Source organism: Ailuropoda melanoleuca, chromosome 4, assembly GCF_002007445.2.
Source record: "Ailuropoda melanoleuca isolate Jingjing chromosome 4, ASM200744v2, whole genome shotgun sequence".
NCBI classification, from domain to species: domain Eukaryota; kingdom Metazoa; phylum Chordata; class Mammalia; order Carnivora; family Ursidae; genus Ailuropoda; species Ailuropoda melanoleuca.
This window is the reverse complement of record NC_048221.1, coordinates 88,351,794-88,365,285: the sequence shown is the minus strand read 5'-3', so window position 1 is coordinate 88,365,285 and position 13,492 is coordinate 88,351,794. Positions and strand designations below refer to the sequence as shown.

The 13,492-nt window shown below is 44.0% G+C and overlaps 1 long non-coding RNA gene across 1 annotated transcript; it reads left to right on the top strand.

Annotated features, from left to right (window-relative positions):
* The first annotated feature begins 205 nt into the window (after positions 1-205).
* LOC117801790 lies at positions 206-11,120 on the top strand. The gene is made up of 3 exons (XR_004624500.1): positions 206-365; positions 10,400-10,508; positions 10,828-11,120. It is a non-coding gene; the product is annotated as an uncharacterized LOC117801790 (long non-coding RNA).
* Positions 11,121-13,492: the final 2,372 nt, after the last annotated feature.

The window sequence follows — 13,492 nt, the reverse complement described above, 5'->3', positions numbered from 1 at the left end:
CCATACCATGAAAGGTCATCACCAGTGAACAGGAAGAAGACTGGGCAGTTGGCCCTGCTTGGCAGCTGACCTTGGCCCTTGGCAAGCCTCCCCCATGGGTTTGGCGTGTTGTAGAAGTGGGCAGGTCATCCTGACTCCTCTCCACCCTGTACCTCCTCCCACGCCCAGGGTCCGTGTGAAGGTCACACATCTCTCTTTTGAATCATCTCCGTGTTTAGGTTGCCCAAGTCTAAGCTAACTGGGAACACTGACTGTTCTAAACTGAAACCAGATGTTCATTTTGATGTGAAAGACAGAAGGTTCCATTTAGTAGTATATGAGGAATGGTTAAATTTGTGCAAGAGTCAAGGTCAACATCAACAATGGTAAGTCATATGGATAATATATACCCTTTTTCTAAAATAAGATTTTATTTAGTTATTTGAAAGAGACAGAGATAGTGACAGAGATAGTGAGAGAGAGCATGAGCAGGGAGGAGAGGGAGAAGCAGGCACCCCCATCGAGCAGGGAGCTCACTGCAGGGCTTGATCCCAGGACCCTGAGATCAGGACCTGAGACCAAGGTAGATGCTTAACCGACTGAGCCACCCAGATGCTGACTGAGCTCCGATACTATATACCTTAAATGCAATTTACTTCTATGGTTTTCCTTCCTGAAATCCATAACCCCTGTCTAATCACGTGAGGAAGATCAGACAAATCCCAAAACAGGGGCAGCCTTTAAAATACATGACCAGTACTCAAAACTGCCAGGGTCATCAAAGACAGTGACAGTCTGAGGAATTATCACAGCCAAGAGGAGCTTAAAGAGACATGAGGACTAAATGTAGTGTGGTGTCCTGGATGGGATCCTGAACGGAAAAGGACATTAGGTGAAAACTAAGGAAATCTGAATACAGTGTCAATATTGGTTCATTTATTGTGACAAATGTACGTATCATTCTAAAGTAAGATGGTAAAAATAGGGGAAAGCGGGTGTGGGTATATGGGAACTCTGTATTACCATCACAGTCTTCTCTGTAAATCTAAGACTATTCAAAAGTGAAAAGTTTATTTTTAAAATCCTGCGTAGGAGAGGTCTGCCACCTTAGCTCATCAACCGTGGAAAGGCGGGACTGCCACTTTGAAGCCCTACTGTGTGCAGGGTTAGGGATTGGAGAGGCTGGAGGAGATAAAACAGATGTGGCCTGCCCTGGCAGAGTGTACAGTCTAGCAGGGAAGGGCTTTGCCTACTTTGGCATTGCTGGAATTTCTCTCAATGAATACAACCCACTTTCATAATCTGATTTTTTATGGATGAAAAAATATAATTGGGAGTTGAATAAAAGTGACAACTAACAGGTTCTCCTTATGAATGTTAACCTGGATTTTCTAGACCACACTGATTCTTATTCTTGGACAATGGGTTTTTTTTTTAATTATTTATTTTTTCTAGTAATCTCTACACCCAGTGTGGGTTTCGAACTCATGACCCTGAGATCAAGAGTCACACATTCTGCTGACTGAGCCAGCCAGGTCTCTTGGACTATGATTTTTAAACACTTTTTTTTTTTAGGTTAAACTAGAAATCTTATCAGTTGAGGATAGAGTTTCCCAAACGTCCTTAACCACGGAATACACTAAAAATGATAATGTATTGTCGGAACCGTAGGAGACACAGATCTGCTGTGATGTAAGCTGGTATAAAGAAGGCGGGGGGTGGGGGGGAAGGGTCTCACAGAGGGATTTCCTTAAGGAAAAACATTCAAGCAAAACATCTTTCAACTTTTCATGTTTTTATAAATAAGACTTGTAAAATAATTGTAATAGATGTTTAATAGATGTGTCCTGTGTTTTAACTTTTTGTATATTTTGTCTTTTACATTGTGTTTTAAATATTGTGTGTCTTTTAAAACTCCCTGTCTTGCTACTGGGAGCGGCCTTGCTGCAGCCAAGAGGGCTGCCGGGTGCAGCCTCAGGCCTCCGGTTCCAGTGCTGTGTGTTGTGAAAAGTCCTACCTTGGCCAGACACATTGGAGCACAGAAAGGATGTCAGCTATAGGTTGTGTGATATTTGTGTCCTCTTCAATCAGGCTACTCCAAACAGTGTTCCTTGTTTCATCTCGGGCAACACACACCTAGATTTTTTTTCTTTTAGGAAGTTGAAGCTCGGTTTTTGTTTTTTTTTTTTTTATCTTCACTTTAAAGTATTCTAAATTTGTGTTAGGTTCAGATACCATTTAGAACCCCGAGGCCCTTCTTTGGATTTAAAGCTTTCTTATTTTGGCCATAGATTAAAGTTAAACATGTTAGTAGTGTGCATTTGTTTGCTATTGAATAAGCAGTGCTTAAATATCATGAACATATGCTGAAATTAGGTGACCAGGTATGTGACATTAATGGTAATCAGTCAATAAATGATGGACATAGCCATATAATAGGATTGCATTTGCTTGCATTTAACAAGAATCTGACAATGTTGTAAGTAAATTTGTTCCCCCCTCCATAACAAGAAATTTGGAGATGAGCAGACCAGAACTAGTACAGTGACTCTATGATGCCATGAAGGACCCCAACTTTGTCTCGTTCCTTGGATTGCCATCCTTAGCATGTGACTTTTGTCCTCATGGTCACAAATTGGCTGCTGCAGCTCCAGATGTGAAGTCTGTATCCCAGGCGGGAGAAAGAGCAAGGACAAAAGGCAAAAGTTGCAAAGCAGCTGAGTCTTTCCCTTTCATCAGGAAAACATCTTTCCAGAAAGCCCATTTGGTAGATATATCCTTAATCTCCCTGCACCCACCAAATGCTTTTACGTGGCTGCTACTAACCACGAGGGAGCTCAGAACAATCAAGTCTTACAGCCCGGGGCACCCTGAACAACATGAGGGTTCTACAGGTGAGGAAGGCAGTTAGAGTGCACGTTGTGCAAGCAATTTCAGGGCACGAGAGCATGAGCTCACATGTCAGTCGGTAAATGCTGCCCTTCCCTCAAAGCACAGAGCAAATGTCCTCCAGGGATTGCTGCAGGAGGGTGTGCTAAAGGCAGATCATTAAATAATGATATTTGTTCGGTTGATTTTTTCTGTATATGTTTTTCTAGAATAAGGTTTGGGAGAGAAAAATAACATCAATATCAATTATTTTTATGGAACATCACTAAATTTCTTCAGAGCACAGTTTAGGAAAATTCTGGCCCAAATCGTAGAAGTAACTTATTCCGTATGACAGATACAGTTTACATTAAGAAAACTGAAAACTTACCTCAAGATTTCTTTAAAGTATATACTCTCTTAGATTAAAATTTCAACTTAATTTAAAATTTAAAAATTGATTTGTACCTCTCAGCACCGGACCAATTGTATCCTCCTTATGACTACAAATTTTCATTTCCAAATTCCAAGTGGATCAATAGTAACACAATGTTCACTTCCTGGGTAACTCTTTTAAAAACAGTAATGTGTGCTTGTTAGTCTCTGCTTGACGGTTTTGGCTTTCTCCCGGCTATAGTCACAAGTCTTCTTTTACTCTTTCTACTGACACTAGTCCCTGTCCTGAGTGAAACTGACTCTCCTTTCTTACACTCAATTCTGAATGACTTCATTTTTACAATAAAAATAGTCATATTATGAAAACCATACATACTCATTGTCAAAAAACAACACACATTCATTCATGTCTTAGCTTAGCACAAGCTCCCTCTCATGGATAACTGTTAACACTCTCCCCCCGCCACGCCCCAATCTTCATCTCAGGAATAATATCTGGTAGGTGGCTCTAAGAGAAAGATCTGGGCAGGCTGGCCCCAGCCCCTTCCTTTTTTGGGACAGACCTCTGGTCCGACATCTCTGCTGTGCGAATAAAGCATTCACCCAACTGGGCCCCAGACTGGGGAGTGTGTCTAATTCAGAAGTTAAGCCTTCCTAAACCCACTGGCCACAGACTTAGGTCATGTTATCTTAACAGCTCTACAGACAATAAGAGCGATATTTTCATTTCCATCAGCCAGACTCCTGTGTCTGCCTCTCAAATAGTTCAAAACTCAGAAGGGAGGGGGAAAAAAAGAATATTATTTCTCTGACTTCCTAAAACCCTAATAATCTTTATCAATGTGTCAGAATGGTCACCATTCTTTAAGGCCCAGAACAAATGCCATCCCTAGCTCCCCTCCTCCTGAAAGCAGACACAACCTGTCCTTGCTCCAGTCTCTTCGATGTCCTTCCTTGCCTCACTTTTGGTCACTTGCCAAATTGGACTTGAGAGTGAGTTCTGTGCTTACACCTCAGTGCTACATAGCACAGGTGGTTCTCAACTTTAATGGTTGGGCTTTCAGACAACCTAAACTTCCTTTTCACATTCTAACTGATACTCCTAAATGGAGGGCTGTATGCCAAATTCAGACTCTCATGCATCAGCTGAGAAAAATGAACGTTTCCAGCTCTCATGCAGTAGCGTTGCTTGCCAGCCGACTGCTCTGTTCTGCAGCTTTACCATTTTTGTCAATGTTACAGTTTAGGGATAATTATTTAAATATTTTATTATATTTGCAGTGGTTCTTTTATAAAACAAACGTAAAGTGGAAAATGAAAATGCCCATCCTGGTGATCAAAAATAAAGAGCTTAGACCTGATTCGGTTAAGGCAAAGATGGAAATCATTAGGCATGCTGAATGCCAGGAATAGTTAACCTCGATTTGGATATTTGTTTTGTTTATGGTAGTTGACTTTTGTATTTAACTGTGAAGGAAAGGAGCAAAATGGAAAAAAAAAAACATGTATAATATGGTGCATTAGTCCGGGTTCTCCCGGACTTTTGAGTTTAGAAAAACATGGTTACTGAAGGGTTCCAGTTAACTGTGCTCATGATAAAAATTTTGGCTGTTTGATAAAATTCTAGCCCACAATTGCTTTCATTTCATATCCTTTTGCCAAACATCACAAATAGCTTTACACCTAGGCCTACATTCATATGATCCCCATTTTACATCACATCTTCCCTCAAGGAGTTGATAGGCAGTCCCTTAATATAATATAAATAAATAATGAAATTATTTGTTAAAGATCCAGAATTAATGCTTAGAAGGCACAGAAATACATTGCACACATGTTAGATGGGATATGTGTGTGGCTACATTTGTGCCTCTCATGTTTTCACCTCCTGCAATATACTTTATCACTTCCCAACTTTTCTTAGAACTTCTAAGTTATGGGATTTTAAGACTCTTAGGCTAATTACTTTAATTCACAGGCTTCTCAACTTTTTTACAAGATAGGTTCACAATGTGTATGAACAATATAAGCACGAGAGCTGCTTCTATGGCTAGGAGAAGAGCAGAGATGTGTCTATGGCATAGCCTCTGCCTGGGATTCCTGAACCCTCAACGTTGTTGAAGCAACAGCAATTCTCTGACGGAATGATTTTTGATTCACATAGTGAATTTTGAGTAAAAATGTTGCCTAATTTTTACAGCAAACATTTGGAGGGTGAGAGTTTGGATGATGCCGGGGGTCTAATGAAGAGAAATGATGGCCTCCCTCTTTGAGAAAAGCTTCTCCATTGGATAGATAGATGCTGGCCTCCATTCTGGACCTGCCGGGTACAGTGGGCTCTTCTCACGGGCTAGCTCTTACTCCCTCCCTTCGTCCACAGAATTCTGCCAGTCCCGGCACAATGGTCTCATTTCAGATGAAAACATCACAAGTCTTCCTTGCTTCCTTGCACAGGTGCACAGGGAATTGCTCGAAGGGCTTTATCTTTTATCTTCGTTTGGGCACTTCCCTGAAGAACTGGGGGAAAAAAGGAGTTAATTCACTAAATCATGACAGAGGCCAGTAGTGTCTGAGGGTGGGAGGACAGAGGTGATTAAGACCTGGGACACTGGGGCACCTGGGTGGCTCAGTTGTTAAGCCTCTGTCTTTGGCTCAGGGTGTGATCCTGGAGTTCTGGGATCGAGCCCCGCATCAGGCTCCTCTGCTGGGAACCAGCTTCTTCCTCTCCCACTCCCCCTGCTTGTGTTCCCTCTCTTGCTGGCTGTCTCTATCTCTGTCAAATAAATAAATAAATAAATAAATCTTTAAAAAAAAAAATAAGAGTCTGCCTTCGGCTCAGGGCGTGATCCCAGCATTCTGGAGTTGAGCCCCACATCAGGCTCCTCTGATAGGAGCCTGCTTCTTCCTCTCTCACTCCGCCTGCTTGTATTCCCTCTCCCACTGGCTGTCTCTCTCTGTCAAATAAATAAGTAAAATCTTAAAAGAAAAAAAAAAAGACCTGGGACACTGACCTCCGAGGGCTTACAGTTTAGAGGAGTCGTAACGGAAATTCTGAAAACTCAAGTCTTTTGTCTCCTGGGAAGGCTGTACTCACCACATAATACATCTCATTCATTTTGTGTTAAATAATAACTATGATTTAATGCATAATCACTATAAATACTCATTATAAAGAATGCATTGCATTCTTTGTAAGAACAAAACAGAAACTCTGGTGTTCACTGCTTCCCATAAGAAGCTGCAGAGTGAGGGAGTCCTTACCTTGACACTGCTGCTTCAGGTGACCTCTGGGGGCAAGGGTCTCTGTGGGTGTGTGTTTGGGGAGGGTGGGGGATCTTCCCAATCCAAGTTTGTAGTCTGTGATGTGGGTGGATGCCTTCCTGGAAAATGTGAGGTGCTGTGCAAATGGCTTTGGCAGCTTCTCCTGATGAAGAAATCAGTAGTGTCTATTTTTTTAGGGCTCATTGAGGGATAAATGTTATCCATGTTTCTACCTGCCTCCCTGCCCCTATGGCTATGTCCTGAAACTAGCAACTTCTCTTGCCTCATGGGGCAATTAATAGGCCTTTGTTTTCTAAAGCTCAGGCAAGGGGTGCCTGGGTGGCTCAGTTAAGTGTCTGCCTTTGGCTCAGGGCGTGATCCGAGAGTCCTGGGATCGAGCCCCACATCAGGCTCCTCCTCTGGAAGCCTGCTTCTTCCTCTCCCACTCCCCCTGCTTGTGTTCCCTCTCTCGCTGGCTCTCTCTCTCTCTCTCTCTCTGTCAAATAAATAAATAAAATCTTAAAAAAAATAATAAAGCTCAGGCAAGTAAAATTCCTAGAATAGAACATATGCAACAAGCTTCTTGACATTGGTCTAGGCAATGATTTTCTGGATTTGACTCCCCAAAAGCAAGCGAAACAAAGGCAAAAATAAACAAGTGGTAAATAAGTGGGACTATATCAAACTAAAAAGCTTCTGCACAATGAAGGAAACAGTCAACAAAACAAAGAGGCAACTTACTGAATGAAGAAGATTTGCAAATGATATATCTTTTTTTTTTTAAAAGATTTTATTTATTTGACAGAGATAGAGACAGCCAGCGAGAGAGGGAACACAAGCAGGGGGAGTGGGAGAGGAAGAAGCAGGCTCATAGCAGAGGAGCCCGATGCGGGACTCGATCCCATAACGCCGGGATCACGCCCTGAGCCGAAGGCAGACGCTTAACCGCTGTGCCACCCAGGTGCCCCATTGCAAATGATATATCTGATAAGGGGTTAATATCCAAAATATATAAAGAACTCATACAATTCAATAACAAGAAACAAACAATCTGATTTAAAAATAGGCAGAGGATCTGAATAGACATTTTCCCAAAGAACATATACAGATAACCAACAGGCACATGAAAAGACGCTCAAAGTCCCTAATCATCAGGGAAATGCATGTAAAAATCACAATGAGATATCCCCTTACACCTGTCAGAATGGTTAGTATCAATAAGACAAGAAATAAGTGTTGGTGAGAATGTGGAAAAGGGAACCCTCATGTACTCTTGATGGGAATGTAAATTGGTACAGCCATTATGGAAAACAATATGGAGTTTCCTCAAAAAATTAAAAATAGAAATACCATACGATCCAGTAGGTCCATTACTGGGTATCTATCCAAAGAAAATGAAAACACTATTCAAAAAGATATATGCACCCCCTATGTTCACTGTGGCATCATTTACAACAGCCAAGATATGGAAACAACATAAGCAACCTAAGTGCCCTTCGATGGAAGAATGAGTAAAGAAGATGTGGTGTGTATACACACCCACCCCCCCCACACACACACGCATACACACACACACAGAGGAATACCACTCAGCCACAAAAAAGAATGGACTTTTGCCACTCATGACAATATGGATGAATCTTGAGGGTATTAGGATAACTGAAATAAGACCAACAAAGAAAATCAGCACCACGTTATTTCCCTTAAGTATGAAATCTAAAAAACAAAACAAACAAATCAAAACCCAGATACATATACACAGAGAACAGATTAGTGGTTGTCGGGGGAGGGGCGTGTGGGTGTAACATGGGTGAAAGGGATCAAGCAGTGCAAAGCTGCTGTCATGGAATGAGTAAGTCATGGGGATGTAACGCACAGCCCGTAAGGTACAGATGGTAACTAAACTTATCGCCCTGGCTGTTTTGCAATGTTTACGAATGTTGAATCATGATGATGTACACCTGAATATAATAGTTCAATTATACCTCAATAAAAAAATTAAAATTAAATAAAATAAAATAATAAAAATTTAAGAATGAAAAACCCCTTAAGATACCCACTAAGGAGTTCTTTAAGTGTTAAATAATTAGTAATTGTTAAATGCTTTCTATGAGTGGTTCTAGACGCTAGCATGCATCTAAATCTCCTGGGGATTTTGCAAACACTCAGAATTGCTGGTCCCTAGTCCAGAGTTTCTGACTTAGTAGGTTTAGTTTGGAGTCTGATACTTGCATTTTTAAGTTCCCGTGTGATGCTGAGCTTGCTGGCCCGCAACCACACTTTTAGGAACCACTGATTCGTATTATTCAGAGCTCTGTGGTGGGTTGTTTGTAAGTGTTTGAGTGTTTTAGTGATTGAGAGGATATTGGCTGAGGTTTTTTCTTTGGTTGGGAATGCATTATTATTTTCCCCGTGTTATAACTAATGCAATATAGACATTTGATATCGTAAAATCTCCAGCATATTTGTAGGAACATTAGATTCAGATAATCTCTTATGCCTGTGTTGCCAGCTGAGACCACCTGGGGAGTTGTTGGGAGCCACCTTCTGGCCCGGCAGGCCCACATTCAGGACTGGAGGCCTTCTGATGGTGGGCCGTGCTGGGAGAGAAGAGCAGCCTGAAAGGGAATTCGCAGCCCTGTGAGGAAATAGACAAAAGCCCCTGCATTCCACTGCAAGGCTAAAAAGCCCTTTCATTGCTAATGAACAGGATTTGGAGAACTTGGCTGGGAGCCTGGAGCTGGGGGAACCACGGCGTGGGTAACTTATTAAGTGCCCTGTGAAAGCCCCACTGGGCAAGTCAGGAAGCCCAGGCGTGGCTACTGGATGGCATCAACGGAAGGGACCGAATGGCACCAGGCTCTCTGTGGGACCCGAGGAGGTGTCAGTATCCCAGCCTGGAGGGGGGCTTCCAGTCAGTGTCGTTTGGGATGCCAGATGGGGATTTCAACATTTTGGAGAAATGGAGCAGGCTAGGGAGACTTTGTGTGCCCAAGGAGTCAGGAAGCCTCAGCTGTCTCACCCCAGTGTCATTTTCCCGAATTCGACACCTGCTTCTTCAGTCAGGTCTGGAAACTCAACTTCCTTCTTGGTACAAAATCTGGAGATCCGTACATTCCAGTTTTTCCAGCCCATGAGAAGAGCTTGATAGAGGTTCCAGGAAGTGAGATCTGGGCCTTTCCACCTCTGTGTGTGTTTCCTTCAAGGTTGCAACGTTCATGCTGATGCTTCTCTCTCATATTTATTAGTTCTAGGTCTGCCTAATGGGGAGATGGGGCCAGGAATAGCTGTATCCAATCGGCATGAGGGTGTTGTGGAAATCACTGGAAAGATGAATGAATGAATTGTTGGAATACTGATAGAGAGTGGAAGTCTTTGTGTTTTGAGATTGTAAAAAGTTCTGAATTCCACAAGGGCGAGGGTTTGTCTGATTTTTCATGGATATCCCCAGCTCTTAGCACAACGACTGACACATCGTAGACACTCAAAAAAATTGTTGAATGAATGAATGGGAAAAAGGAAAAACACAGAACTATAGAATTTAACAATGGGAGGGGTCCTAGGGTCAAGCTCAGATCCCGATTTGTAAGCCCTAGCCAGGCTGATACTTCTCCTCACACCGCAGTGGGCTCAGGAGTCCAGCACCGGGCAGGCCTCCTCCCTGGAGCAACTGTCTCCCACTCACGTTCTCTCACTGCTTTGCATTTTGAAGACAAATAACTTAAGCTCTAATTATTGGCTCTTTTTTGGCAAGAAAACAACAACAACAACATTCCAGTCCAGCTCTAAGCATAACGTGTCTGGTCCTATTCACTCGTAAAAAGTAAAAAACAAATGAACAAACAAAACCCCCAAAACTTGGAAACTTTCTTGGCATTCTGTGTTCTCATTCCAGGTTCCTGAAGGGGTCAGAAAACACATATCCTCTGTGAACCCTTTCCTGGTTGTGGCTAAAGCCAGCTTGGCCTCCCAAAGCTTCTCCGACATCTCGGGTCCACTTGCAGGTCAGCTTCTGGCTAGGACGATCGGGGGGGATGGTCATCAATAGGAAAGGACTGGAGAGGCCTTCGGGTCTCTTCACTGCAGAGGTTCCACGACTTGCTATGGTCACCCAGCTGTCCAGAGGCAGACCCTGTTCATGTCCCAGCCCAAGGGCACTTTATAGAAAGGACACTGCTCATCAACTGACCTGGACAGGCTTCAGACCGCAGGGCCCGTGGTGAGAGGGGTATGGGTGGCGAAACCTGCCAGCTGTGGCTTAACGGCCTGGCTGGGAAGTTGCACACCTCCCCCCACAGCCTCTGACTGACCTTCCTCTCCCAGCTGCAGCACCAGAGAGCAACATCTGTTCATGTGGCCACCCCTGCCTGCTGCAGCCTGTCCCGAACCTTCTCTGGCTCTTCCCTCGGCATCGGAGCCCTTCTGTGTGTTTGTGCGGGCAGAGGAAAGGTGCAGAAAGGCATGTGTCACCTGTTCACGGTGGTTCTCTTGAGCAGTGGGATTGGAGGGGCAGATGGAGACGATCGACTTTTCCTGTACCCACCTCTGTGTTGCCGGACTTGTTACAACCAGCATCTACAACGTATGCCATTTTAAAAAATGCAATAAAATTAAAAAGCCAGTTGTAAAAGGATGCATATGGTATGATATCATGTATATAAAATCCAAAACTACAAAAAACAATACAGTACGTTGTGTATGGGGCTGTACCCACAGAGTAAAAGCCCCCCAACCTGCCCAAACACTACATACCAGCTGTGGAGAGCTGTTACAGAAGGGAGGTGCAGTGGGGTTGAGGGAGGCAACTTTGAGCCATGACATTTCATTTCCTTAAAAAAAAAAAAAAAAGAAACAAAACCCAAAACCTCAAAGCAAATATGGCAAAAGGTTAATGTTCATTGGAGTGGGTGATGGGTAGCTGGGTGACTGTTAAATTATTCTCCACAATTTTCCGTACATTTGAAATACTTCATAAGCTAAAAGATAAGCTGCAATAGGGGGAGGAAAGGACTGAGTTTACTTGATTTGTAACTTTTCATCTTAGCAACTCCCTGTCCATTGTCCGGATGGAAGAAATTGGGGAAGGAAAGAGGGAGGGAGGAAGGAAGGATCGCAATGAGTTTGGGAGAGCTATTCTGCTTTTCTGATTTCCCTTATTCTTTGTCCCAGTCACTTGGGGCTACTATAACCAAATACCGTAGACTGGGTGGCTTAAACAACAAATGTTTCTTCCTCAGAGTTCTAGAGGCTTCGAAGTTCAAAATCAAGGTGCCAGAAGAATCCATGTGTGGTGAGGGTCCTCCCCCTGGTTCGCAGACAGCCACCATCCTGTTGGATCCTCTTCTTCTTTTTTTTTTTAAGATTTTATTTTTATTTATTTTGGAGAGAGAGCGAGAGTGTGAGCGAGAAGGGGTGAGGAGCAGAGGGGAAGGGAGAAAGAATCTGAAGCAGACATCACACTCAGCACAGAGCCCAGTGAGGGGCTTGATCCCATGACCACGAGATCATGACCTGAGCCCAAGCCAAGAGTTGGTCGCTTAACCAACTGAGCCACACATGTGCCCTGCACCCTTTTCTTATAAGGGCACTAATTCCACCATCAGGGTTCTACCCTCATGACACCATCTAGCTGTAATCACCTTCCAAAGGCCTCACCTCCAAACACCATCACATTGGGGATTGGGGCTTCAACGTATGACTTTTGGGGAACAAAAATAGTCTATAGTATTCTCCCACAATGTCTTATTTGGCAATAAACAAGAGAGAGGCAAAATTAACATACTCTGGAGAAATGGATGGATGGAAGAATGGATGGATGGATAGATGGATGGGTGAGCAGACACCCTAATGAACCGACAGCTTCCAGGTTCTCGGTGCAGGTTGGCATCAGCCTTCATCGTGGAGGCTCACGGAGGCCATCCCCTGCAGCGATGGACTGTTCGCTGCCCACCTCCCGATGTGATACAATGCATCCATGAAACTAGGCCCCTTGTGCTTTTGCCTGTCAAACCCCACAAGTACCTACATGTGTTACTAAGCAGTTGGAACACAAAGTACCTACTGCCAATTATCCCCCTGGTGCCACGGGGTGAAATATCCCTGGCGTCCTTCCCCAGTCCCAAGTTGAGACCTGCAGGCGGAGGCATAGGAGCCCAAGGGGACAGTGGCTCACCTGCTTTCAGGAGGACGGGAACAGAGCTCGAACAGAGCTCGTGGCCATTCCATATGCACCACCTTAATCCTTTTATTTTTTTAAAGATTTTTTTCTTACTCATTTGACAGAGAGAAAGACAGAGAGTGCAAGAGAGCACAAGCTGCAGAGGGAGAGGGAGAAACAGACTCCCCGCTGAGGAGGGAGACAACGTGGGGCTCAGTCCCAGGACCCTGGGATCATGAGCTGAAGGCAGACGCTTAACTGACCGAGCCACCCCAGCGTCCCGATTTACCTCCTATAAAGTGAGTTTGAGGAGAGCAGGGACTGTGGGTTCTTTAGCCCTTACGTATCCCTGGTGCACAGAACAATGCCTAGATCACAGGGAGCCATTGATAAATATCTCTGATGAATGAGGTGAGCTCTAGGATGGATCCTGAAGGACGGATGGGGTTGGTCAAGGAAAGAATCAGGGAGGGAAGAGAAAATCTTCCAGATGGAGGGAACAGCATGGCAAAGGCTGGCGGAAGGAGAACAGAACATTACAGCAAGTAATTCAATATGTTAAGTGTGTGTTAGTCTGGATCTGCAGAGAAGCAGAAGCCAAGAAGAGATTAGATATGCAACGGGTCTGGTCCAGAGCCCTGCTGTGCTCGGCTCCTGACTGGGAGGAGCTCAAGGGGTGAGCGGCCTTGCCATGAATCATGCGCTGAAGCTTCCAAAAGGATGGAAGCTGAGGCCATCAGTCCACTCCGCCCCCTGAAGCAGCAGATCTCACCAGTGCAGTTCCATGACCTCCCAACAGAGAGGGTGAGGAAGGAAGTGGGGAGACATGAG